Below are 12,585 nucleotides of genomic sequence, written 5' to 3' on the forward strand. Positions count from 1 at the left end.
TAATTTTTCGTATGTGTTGCTGTATTCTGTTTGCTAGTATTTTAGTGAGGATTTTTGCATCTATATTCATCAAGGATATCGGCCTGTAGTTTTCTTTTTTGGTTATATCTTTACCTGGTTTTGGTATCAGGATGATGTTTGCTTCATAGAATGAGTTTGGGAGATTTGCGCCCGTTTCAATCTTTTGGAATAGTTTGTAAAGAATCGGTGTCAAATCCTCGTTGAATGTTTGGTAAAATTCTGCTGTGAATCCATCTGGTCCTGGGCTTTTCTTTGTTGGGAGCCTTCTGATAACAGCTTCAATCTCCTTTATTGTTATTGGTCTGTTCAAATTTTCTACGTCTTCACGGTTCAGTTTTGGGAGCTTGTGTGTGTCCAGAAATTTATCCATTTCCTCCAGATTTTCAAATTTGTTGGCGTATAGTTGTTTATAGTAGTCTCGAATGATTCCTTGTATTTCAGATGAATCAGTTGTAATATCGCCTTTTTCATTTCTAATTTTTGTTATTTGAGTCTTCTCTCTTCTTTTTTTTGTTAGCCATGCTAATGGTTTGTCAATTTTATTTATCTTTTCAAAAAACCAACTTTTTGATTCGTTGATCTTTTGAATTGTTTTTTGGTTTTCAATTTCATTCAGTTCTGCTCTGATCTTAATGATTTCTTTCCGTCTGCTAACTTTAGGATTGGATTGTTCTTGTTTTTCTAGTTCTTTAAGGTGAAGTGTTAGGTTGTTCACTTGCCATCTTTCCATTCTTCTGAAGTGAGCGTTTAATGCAATAAATTTTCCCCTCAATACTGCTTTTGCAGTATCCCACAGGTTTTGGTATGATGTATCATTGTTTTCATTAGTTTCAATAAACTTTTTGATTTCCTGCTTAATTTCTTCTTGGACCCATATGTCATTAAGTAGAATGCTGTTTAATTTCCATGTGTTTGTATAGTTTCCAGAGTTTCGTTTGTTATTAATTTCTAGTTTTAATCCATTGTGGTCTGAGAAGATACATGGGATAATTCCAATTATTTTGAGTTTATTGAGACTTGATTTGTGACCTAATATGTGATCTATCCTGGAGAATGATCCATGTGCTGATGAGAAGAATGAATATTCTGAGGTTGTTGGGTGGAATGTTCTGTAGGTATCTGCCAATTCCAATTGGTCTAGAGTCTTGTTTAGATCTTGTGTTTCTCTACTGATTCTTTGCCTAGATGATCTGTCTAATATTGACAGTGGAGTGTTCAGGTCCCCTGCTATTATGGTATTAGTGTCTATTTCCTTCTTTAGGTCTAATAGAGTTTGTTTTATAAATCTGGCTGCTCCAACATTGGGTGCGTACATATTTATGATTGTTATGTCTTCTTGATGGATCAGTCCTTTTATCATTAAGTAGTGTCCCTCATTGTCTCTTTTTATGGTTTTTAGTTTAAAGTCTATTTTGTCAGATATAAGAATAGCCACTCCAGCTCGTTTTTCTTTTCTGTTTGCATGGTAAATCTTTTTCCATCCTTTCACTCTTAGTCTGTGTGAATCTTTATGGGTGAGGTGGGTCTCTTGTAGGCAGCATATAGTTGGGTCCTGCTTTTTGATCCAGTCAGCCAGTCTGTGTCTTTTAATTGGGGAATTTAAGCCTTTAACATTAAGAGTTGCTATTGAAAGGTGTTGATTTATTCCTAGCATTTTATTGGTTGTTTGGTTGTCTTAGGTGTCTTTTGTTCCTTGCTTTCTGATTTACTGTTTGGTTTCTTTGTTTGGTGGTTCCTTAGGTTGTAGATAGTGTTTTTGTTAGCTTGTTTTCTCTTCATGAATGCCATTTTTATTGTACTAGCGGGTTTAGATTTTTCTTAGGTTTTTATGGCAGTGGTAGTTATTTTTCAGGAACCAAACCCAGTACTCCCTTGAGGATTTCTTGTAAGGGTGGTCTTGTGGTAGTGAACTCCCGCAGTTTTTGTTTGTCTGAGAAATATACTATTTGCCCCTCATTTCGGAAGGATAGCCTTGCAGGGTAGAGTATTCTTGGCTGGCAATCTTTGTCTTTTAGTATTTTGAAAATATCATCCCATTCCTTTCTAGCTTTTAGGGTTTGTGATGAAAAGTCTGATGTTAACCTGATTGGGGCTCCCTTATAGGTGATTTGACGCTTCTCTCTTGCAGCTTTTAAGATTCTCTCTTTGTCTCTGAGTTTTGCCAATTTGACTATGACATGTCTTGGAGAAGGCCTTTTTGGGTTGAATACGTTTGGAGATCGTTGAGCTTCCTGGATCTGAAGATCTGTGATTTTTCCTATACCTGGGAAGTTTTCTGCCACTATTTTGTTGAATATATTTTCAATGGAATCTCCAGTTTCCTCCCCTTCTGGAATACCCATGACTCGGATATTTGAGCGCTTGAGCTTGTCTGATATCTCTCTCAGATTTTCTTCCATGTCCTTGATTCTTTTTTCTTTCTTTTTGTCTGCTTGTGTTATTTCAAACAGCCCATCTTCAAGTTCAGAGGTTCTCTCTTCAACTTCGACAAGCCTGCTGGTTAAACTCTCCGTTGTGTTTTTTATTTCGCTGAATAACTTCTTCAGTTCAGCAAGTTCTGCTACATTTTTTTTCAGGACATTGATTTCCTTGTATATTTCCTCTTTCAGATCCTGTATACTTTTCCTCATTTCATCATGATGTCTAGCTGAGTTTTCTTGTATCTCATTCAGTTTCCTTAGAATTATCACTCGAAATTCCTTGTCAGTTATTTCAAGGGCTTCTTGTTCTATAGGATCTAGAGTATGAGATTTATTAACTTTTGGTGGTGTACTTTCTTGATTTTTTGTATTTCTGGTGTCTTTTTTTTGGTGTTTATTCATTGTGGCAGGGGGTTTCACAGTCCACCGGTTTGAGACTAATGACTAACTAGGATGTTGCTGTGGTTGCCAATTTGGTATGGCTCCCGCCGTGACTGCTCAGTTGGCCTCTAGTGTCTTGTGTGTGTGGTTGCCTCGGGTCTTGGGCTTCTCCGGGGATCCACCTTTCTGGTCAGCTTGTACTCTGCTGGGCTGGTGGATCACGTACCACAGGGTGTGTGATCTCTGTTGAGCTTTCACTTTCTGTACAGGACTTCTCCCCGTTCCGTGTGCTCTGGCCCAGGCTGTTAGATCGTGCAGTGGTGACCCCACCGGGTGTGTGGTTTCTGTCAAGTCTCCGCCTCCCTGGCCGCACGTCTCCCCCCTCTGAGCACACTGTGCTGGGCTGGGGTGTGTCTTCTGCACCCCTCTTCTGTCAGCTGGGCCTTCAAGACCCTGCTCAGCACCGCCTCGCCCAGGAAGTCTACCAGGTTTCTGCTAGGCACAGACGACCGGTCTCTCTGGGTGCCTTTGTAGCACTGTGTAGATCTTTCTCGGGTCTTGTTCACCTTTGTATCCCCCCGGTATAAACCGAGTCAAGTGCCCGCCTGCAGCCTGCTCTCTGGCAGGTTCAAGCGGACCTGGGAACTCTCCTACCACACTATTCCCAACCAGAAATTCGTTAGGCTTTTTTCCAAACTGGTGGTCACAGAGATGGTATGTGCCTCCCAGTAACAGGAAGTTTACCGGGGCCGGAGTCCAGGGTGTGGTGGAGTGACAGTCCGCCCGCCCGTACTTCCTAGTCCTCCCAACACTGGTCAGGACGCCCCACACCCCCAGCCCTGCCAGAGAACCGCGGAGGGAGTGGGAGAGGAGGCCGGCCCGCAGGGTCCGGAAAGCCCCGCGCCAGGCCAAGCAAATGGGCTCAGTGATGGCCGAGCAGGGCGGAGCTGCCCGCACCTGGGAAAATGGAGGCAGCACGGGGGCAGTGAGTGGCCTGGTGGTGCAGGCGGGAGCCGCGTGGGCATCCACCCCCCGAACAGAGCTGTGCCAGGGATCACTCACAGTGCTGTGCCAGGTCGGGTGCTCGCTCTGTCTCTGGTTTGTTGCCTTCCGTGTTCTCGGCGCTGCCGCCTCGGGCTGTTCAGTCGCGGCGCTGCTCGGGTGCTCCCAGGAATCTTCTTTAATGCCGGCCTGAAACCTCGAATCCTGAATAGGGCAGCTGGCCGCCTTCAGTGCGGCCCCAGCCTCCGGGATCCTGGCTGCATCCACAGCAGCCCTGGCGCCGTGTTCCCTGTTTCAAGACTCGCTTTTGCAGCTAAGAATCCGTTCTTTTCCTGCTCCACACTTCAAAGCTGTTGCCTGTAAATGAGGCAGCCTCTCCTGCCGGGGGCAAAGTGGCGTTGAGCCCCCACGACCGGCCAGCAGCAGCAGTCCTCCCTTAAGAAATGGCCAGAGGAAGGTCCACAAGTTTCCCGGCTGCCTGAGTCCCAGTGGCCACCTTTTCCACCTCAGCTACTCCGCGCCAGCCGCCGCAGCCGCCGCCATCTTGAAACCTCCTTCATGAGCTCTCCTTTTAAAGCTCTCAGAACCATGCCCATGATCACCATTAAACCATCAATTAAATCATCTCTTCAATGCCCTACCTTTCAAATACCATAATCAGATTGCCCACACTCAACAATTACAGTGGAGATTAAGTTTTGGGAGGATATTCAACCCAAAGCATTTCGCCCATGGTCCCCCCAAACTCATGTCCTTTCCATGTACAAATACATTCATTTCATCCTAAAAGTCTTAACTTGTTTCAACTCCAAGGTCCAAAGTCCAAAGTCTCATTTGTGAAATCAATACAGGTTATCTATTTCCAAGATACAATGGTGGGACAAGCATAGGGTACATACTCCCATTCAAAAAGGTAGAAATAGGCCAAAAGAAAAGGGTAACAGGTCCCAAACAAGTCCGAAACCCACCAGGGCAGGCATCAAATATTACAGCTGGTGAATCATGTACCTTGACTCCATGTTCTATATTCTCTGCACGCTGGTGTGGGGGTTGGGTCCCCAAGTTCTTGGGCAGCTCTGTTCCTATGGCTTTCTTGGTTTCCAGCTATGCTTTAGCTCTCCTAGGCAGGTGTTGCACTCTGGTAGCTTTACAGATCTGGGGTCTCTATGGCACTCCCACTCTCATAGCTCTACTAGGCATGGTGCTGATGGGGGTTTTCTGCTGCTACTCCTACCCCATGTTTCCACTGGGCATTGCTCTAGTGAAGGGTGTCTGTGTAACTCTGTCACTGTGACAGATCTATTCCTGGGCCTCCAGGCTTTTCCATACATCCTTCGAAATCAGGGTGGAGGCTCTCAAGCCTTCACAGCTCAAGCATTCTGTAAACCTGCAAACCTTACGCCATGTGGACACTGCCAAGGCTTCTGGCTTGTATTTTACAAAGCTGTGTCTAGCCTACTTGGGCCAATTTAGCCACAGCTGGAGCAGACGAAGCAGCTGGAGTACTGGTGTGGGGGGGCAGCATCCAGAGGTGTCTCTGGGCCGCGAGTCCATGGAGGGCACCTTGGGCCTGTTCCCTGAGACTATTCTGTCTCCCTAGGCCTCTGGGCCTGTAATGGAAGAGGCAGTTTCCAAGATCTCTGAAATGCCTTCAAGGTCTTTTATCCCTTCTCTTGATAATCCCTTTCTTCTGTACTAAGCTCCTTAACAAACGGTTGCTGGGCTACACCATTGGATTGTTCTCCTGAAAATGCTCTCTGCTTATGTACCACATGGCCAGGCTACAAATTTTCTGAATCTGTACACTCTGCTTTCCTTGTAATTATAAATTCTGGCTTTACATCATGCCTTTGCTGCCATAACTCAGCGTAGGCTGTTGCACGTAGCCATGCAGCTTCCTGAATGTTTTGCTGCTTAGAAATTTCTTCTGCCAAATACCCTGGGTCAGCACTTTTGAGTTCCATCTTCCATAAGACTTTTGGGCATGAACAGGATGCAGCCCAGTTCCTTGTCAGTTTATAGCAAGGGTGATCTTTGCCCTAGTTTTCAATAAGTCCCTTCTCATTTGTATCTGAGATCTTCTCAGAATGGCCTTTACTGTCCATATTTCCATCAGTATTCTGGTCACCACCTTTTAACCAGTCTCTAAGAAGTTCCAAACTTTCTCTGGTTTTCTTGTCTTCTAAACTTTCACTAGCATCTAGGTTTTTCCTAGCCTGCTCCTACAAATTCTTCCAGCCTCTGCTGAACACCCAGTTCCAAAGCTGCATCCACATTACCAAATATTTTTTTATAAGCAACACTCCTTCTGGTACCAATTTTCTGTATTAGTTTGTTTCTGTTGCTTATAACAAAATACCTGGAAATGAGTGATTAATAAAGAAAATGAAATTTATTGCTTACAGTTCAGAGGCTGGAAGTCCAAAGTCTAGGGAACACATCTGGTGAGGGTCTTCTTTGCTGGTCGCTTTACAGCAATGCAGGGGTCTCACATGGCAGAAAGTGGTGGTGCAGAGAGAGAGAAAGAGAGAGAGAGAGAGAGAGAGAGAGAGAGAGAGAGAGAGAGAGAGAGAGAGAGAGAGAGCTAGTTCCTCATGAGCTCTCCTTTTAAAGCCCTCCGAACCACCCCATGACCACCATTAAACCATCAATCTAATCACTTCTTCAAGGTCCCACCTTTCAATTACCATAATAAGATTTCTCACACTCAATAATTACAGTGGGGTTTAAGTTTTGGGGGCAAATGATTTGACCCAAGGCCCTGGGTAATTTACAAAGAAAAAAGGTTTATTTGCCTCACAATCCTGGGACAGCTGCATCTGGAGCAGGCCTCAGGCTGCTTCCAATCATGGCTGAAGGTGACAGGGCAGCTGGCAGGTACAAGGAGACCACATGGTAAGAGGCAGCAAGAGAGAGAGGCGAGGTACCAGGCTCCTTTTAACAATCACTTCTCATGGGAACTAATAGCATGGAACTCACTTACTCTCTTTTACCCCCATCCCAGGGAAGGCATTAATCTATTCATGAAGGATCCATCCTCATGACCCAAACACCTCCCAACACTGCTACATTGGGTATCAGATTTCAGCATGAGTTTTGGGGGGGACAAACATATCCAAACTGTATCAGCAAGGAAACAATTACAATAGGAATCAGATTTTAAGAGCTTATATTATTAGAGTAGCCCAACTGCAGGAATTTTTAAAAAATAGAATTCTTTAGATATTTCCAAAGGAGTTGGGAGCTAGTATGAAAATGAGAACCGTCTTTATTCCTTCTGATTCCAGCCATAACAAAGCTAGTTGCTCTTCTACCCTTCTTGAGAGGGATGGGGAAGAGGAGGTTCAAAGAGACATTAAACATCTACTCAGGCAAAGAGTTCTTCAGGTAAGGGCAGATTATGAAAATTCCAGGGATTCTATGATTAAGAAAAGCTCTCAAGCAGTCCCCATGTCTTGGATGGCAAGAATCAACCCCTATGTCCTGAGCTGCAAGAATCAATGCCTTCCTGGTTTGCTGGGAGAACTTCTTAGCAAAACTTGACTATATGCTAATTTCGTCAATCACCAAGTATTTACAATACTGCAATTGTTTGATCAATGCCACTTTTTTAAAAAAAATTTTATCAATATACAATGTGGTTGATTATGGTGGCCCATTACCGAAACCTCCCTCCCTTCTCCCTTTTCCCCCTCCCTCCCTACAACTCAAATCTGTTCACTTGTATCAACCAATGCCACTTCTTAAGGGGTGTTTTCTATCAAGTGTCCTCCTACAATATTTTGGTGCTCTCAACTAATGTTCCATGGAGACACCATTTTCTGTTCAATATTGTTTGGAAATTTCCCAGGTCCCACCTGCTTTAGAGGTAGAAATCAAAGAATATGACTTATAATAACAATAACCAAAGGCAATCACTGCTAAGTGACTTATTTCCTTCTGAAAAACAACAGTGATTTAGGGTGAAGTTGGCCAGAGTAGTTTGTTCTAGCAATAAAAGACTATTTTCTTTAAGGTTTACACAAGCTTTAACTATTTTACTGTTGCCTAACCTATATACACATCTCTCAAACACGTATCAAGCATTCTATTTGCTATAGACTTCAACATTTTAGGTCTGTGAACTTTCCCAGTAGGAAGATAAAAGGCTATAACTTGTACAAGTTCTGAGATTTCTTGTGGAGAAGAGGTCTTCATCACTTCTGCCCATGTAGCAGGCCTCTTAATACTATAACCTATACTTTGACATGAGATAGCCACACCTGTCATCTCGAGCTTCCTTAAACAGGTCAATCCTCAGAGTGGTTTCAAAGAAAGTCAGTGGCAGGAAGAGAAAATACTTAAATCTAAGAAATAAATCTTACTTCTGACATCCCAAAAGCCAAGCTTAGATAACCAAATTACAGCACCACACCAAATCTCTAGCTTAAGTAATAGCAAACCTGTTAAGTCATAGAAAGGGTCCTTTGATATCATCTAATCCAACTCCCATCTTGAACAACAAGGGAGCAATGAAATGATTTTCCAAGATTTCACCGTGAGTGAGGGGCAGAGGATGGCCAAATACATCATGTGCCCTTCTGGTACTTTCCTCTTGGTATCAGCTATAAGTAACAAAAGAGCCTACTTAATATTTCTTAAACAAAAGGAAAATTTATCGTACATAGTAAGACTGAAGGGAGTAAGGCTTGAGGGTTGGTTAATTTAGGTCCTTAGCTATGTTATCAAAGCTTCAAGCTTTCCATTATTCTGTCCTTCTGCTCTGCCGTTCTCAATATGATGGAGTTTGACTTCAGGTTTACCCTCCACTAATGTATTATTAAATGATAGAGAACATCTAATATAACCATTTCTACAGAACTGGGAAGTTAATTTCCAAGAAAGGAAGGTTTTGCAGACCCCTTCTTTACACACACCTCAACAGTCTAACTCTAAAGAGGATAAAGCCAATGACTTGTGACTTTCATCACAAGAGCTTATGACTAATATCACTTTGCTATCAAAATCTGTATTTCTGATCCATTATGAGCATTGAGACAAGATTCAAATTTTCCCAAAGAAAGAAGTACAGTGCACGTTGTGATCACCTATTCAGCAACAGCCAGCACTGCATTCAAAACTATCTCATCCAAGGGATTAAATAAGGTCAACCACATTCATGGGCATTTCCTCCACTGCAGTATTGTAGAAAGTCTCGATGTCATGAAAATCCTCTTGTCTTCTTCAGTAACAAAATTTATAGCCATACGTTTCCTCCCAAATTGACCCCCTCTGCCCATTATGTGAATATGGTTTTACAGTTGGTAGGTAGATCACATTTTATAACCAAAGACACTTGTTACACATCAACTCCACGAGCCAACAAGTCAGTAGTGATCAGAACATGGCTTGACCCTGATCGAAATTCCCTCATAATAATGTCTCTCTCCTCCTGGTCCATGTCACCATTGCAGAGCAGAAACTGTGAAGTCCCTGGCATGTGTTTTCTCAGTGAGCCAGTCCACCTTGCATTTTGTATTGAGAAAAATAGTAGCCTGCATAATGGTCAGTGTCACATACAAGTCACAAAGTGTATCCAACTTCCATTACTCTCTTTCAACATTAATATAAAACTATTTAATTCCTTCAAGAGTCAATTCTTTTTTCTTCACCAGAATTCAAACTGGATCTTTCATGAATTTTTTGGTCACTTTAAGACATCAGCTGGCATTGTGGCAGAAAGCAATACAGCCTGAACACTGGTATTTAATTTTTGGAAAATCTCATAGATTTGATCCTTAAACCCACAGCTCAACATTTCATCGGCTTCATCCAAAACAAACATTTGATCCATTTTGAAGAAAGATATCTTCTGTTTAACATATCAAACATTCTCCCTGGTGTACCAACAACAATATGTGGTGCTTCTGCCTGCAGTTTTTGCATTTTATTTTGAACATTTGTTCCACCAATGCAGGCATGACAAGATGCTCCCATATAGTCTCCAAGTGCCAGAATTACTTTTTGGATCTTTAACACAAGGAATAATAGCTCTGTGCTGAATAGCAGAAGACTTCTCAAAACCATAAGCAAAAATACGCCAAAGAGACTACTTTAAATTCATATCATCAAGGTTATCAACAATATCATTGCAGTTGCTCTTGATGACACCATCGGGGTCCATTCCCTCTGGCCCACCATGTTCTCTGCTATAATCCTCAGAGACACCAGATATGAGCTGAAGAACCTCTTGAAGCCTGACTGAAAAGCCACATATTTAATTTAACTTGATTAAATTAATTAATTAATTTTTTTGGTGGCTGGCTGTGGTGTTATCAGCAGCACACATATTTTAAATATTCTGCATAAAGCACTTCTGCTGCAAACCAAGACTAAACATCCTGTGTGATGATTGTCTCAAGGAAAAGCACATTTGCAATTGTTTGAGTTGCAAGCTGAACTAGCCATTGTGTTTTTCATGGAACACCATTTTTACTTGAAAGAGCAACTGTCAGACAAACTATGGCTATTCAGACTGGGGTATCTGGCAGACATTTTCTTTAAAATGAACAAAGTTAGCCTGTCACTTCAAGGAAAACAACTAACCAAACAACAAAATGAAACGGCAACCTACAGATTGGGTAGAAATATTTGCAACCTATATATCTGATAAGTGGTTAATATCCAAAATTTATAAAGAGCTCATGCAACTCAATAGCAAGAAAACACAACCCAATTAAAAAATGGGCAAAGGACCTAAACATACATTTCTCTAAAGAAGACATGAAAATGGCCAACAGGTTTGTGAAAAGACGCTCAACATCAGTAATCATCAGTGAAATGCAAATCAAACCATTAATATATCACTTCATACCTGTTAGGATAGCTATTATCAAAAAGACAAGAGATAACAAGTGTTGTTGAAGGTGTGGAGAAAAGGGGATACTTGAACACTTTGATGGGAATGTGAATTGGTGCAGCCATTATGGAAAACAGTATGGAGATAGGTAAAGAAATTAAAAATAGAACTACCGCATGACCCAGAAATCCCCCTTCTGGGTTTATACCCAAAGGAAATTAAATCACCACCTTGTAAAGATATCTACGTTAACTGGTTTATTGCAGCATTATTCACAATAGCCAACATATGGAGACAACTGAAGTGTCCATCAATGGATGAATGGATAAAGAAACTATGGTATATCACTCAGTCTTAAAAAAGGAGGAGATCCTGCCATTGGGTGGGTGAACCTGGAGGAGATTATGCTAAGTGAAATAAGCCAGAGACAGAGAGAAGAATACTGCATGATCACACTTATATGTGGACTACAAAAAAAGAAAAAAGTGAAATATAGAGATAGAGAATAAAATAGGAGTTACCAGGGACAGGGTGGGGGGTAGGAAATGGGGACATGTAGGTCAAAGGATATAAAGTAGTAGATAATTGTGATGAACAAGTCTAAAGATCTAATGTACAATATGATGACTACAGATAATAATAGTGTATTGTATTCAGGATTTTTGCTAAATGAGTAGATTATAGTTGCTCTTGCCTGGGGGTGGGTAGAGAATAACTCTGAGATGATGGATATGTTAATTTGTTTTGCTATAGTAACCATTTTATTATATCTATGTATCTCATAACACCATTCTGTATACCTTAAACATACACAATAAAATTTATTAAAAGAAGGAAAGCAACTCACAATGTTTATTGTCAATGATAAAATGAGTCTTTCAAGCAACAATTAGAATTTCTTTTTTTTTTTTTGTGTTTTATTTTATTTTATTTTTTTAAAAATTTTATTTTGTCGATATACATTGTAGCTGATTAATGCTCCCCATCACCAAAACCTAACAATTAGAATTTCAAAAAACTTATAGCTGCCACTGTGTTCTTGACAACTTCCCAAACTTTACAGACTTTATGTTTAGAATAACAGTGATGTAAATGAATGTGATTTTCTTGATATTGTATAATGAAACATGTCAAACATTAGAAGATCTGCATAGCTCAGTAAACTAATGTCTCCAATGACCAAAGCATGATGTTACAAAATCATGTGTGGATAAAAGATCCATTCAAACTTCAAGCTAGATCAGTGGATTTTAATGTAACAGGAAAAGTTTAGTGATTCAGTTTTAGATTCAACATCACAACGAACTTTAAGAATATGTCATTTGTCACTCTCTTGTTCTCTGCTGAGCACAGAGGAAAGGCCACATGAAGACACATGAAGACACAGTGAGAAGGCACTGTCTACAAACCAGAAGGAGAGACCTCACCAGAAACTGACCATGCTGGCCCTTTGATCTTAGACTTCCAGCCTCCAGAACTGTGAGAACATAATTGTCTGTTGTTTATATATATTTCTTATCAAGTTTTAGTGTTGTACAAAGAAGAATATCCACAATTATTGGGAAAAGCTATTAAAATACTTTACACATCTGTGTGAAGCTGGGTTTTCTTCATCTATTTCAACAAAAACAACATATTACAACAGATTGAATGAAGAAGCAGAGATATGAATCTAATGTTTTCTCTTAAGGTACACATTAATTTGCAAAAACGTAAAACAAGGTCTCTCTTCTCACCATATATTTTTTCTTTTGAAAAATAATTTAAAAAAAATATGTTAGCATGTAATGGTTTATTACTGTTATTTTTATTTTATTTTTTTTGGGTGGCTGGCTGGTATGGGGATCCAAACCTTTGACCTTGGTGTTATAACACCGTTCTCTAACCAACTGAGCTAATTGGCCAGCCCAGTTTTAAATAAAT

At 41.0% G+C, this 12,585-nt stretch overlaps 1 pseudogene; it reads right to left on the reverse strand.

The window, feature by feature from the left end:
• Positions 1–8,934: 8,934 nt before the first annotated feature.
• LOC134361671 (eukaryotic initiation factor 4A-II-like) lies at positions 8,935–10,787 on the reverse strand (annotated as a pseudogene).
• Between the last annotated feature and the right edge of the window lie 1,798 nt (positions 10,788–12,585).

Source organism: Cynocephalus volans, chromosome 13, assembly GCF_027409185.1.
Source record: "Cynocephalus volans isolate mCynVol1 chromosome 13, mCynVol1.pri, whole genome shotgun sequence".
Lineage (NCBI taxonomy): Eukaryota > Metazoa > Chordata > Mammalia > Dermoptera > Cynocephalidae > Cynocephalus > Cynocephalus volans.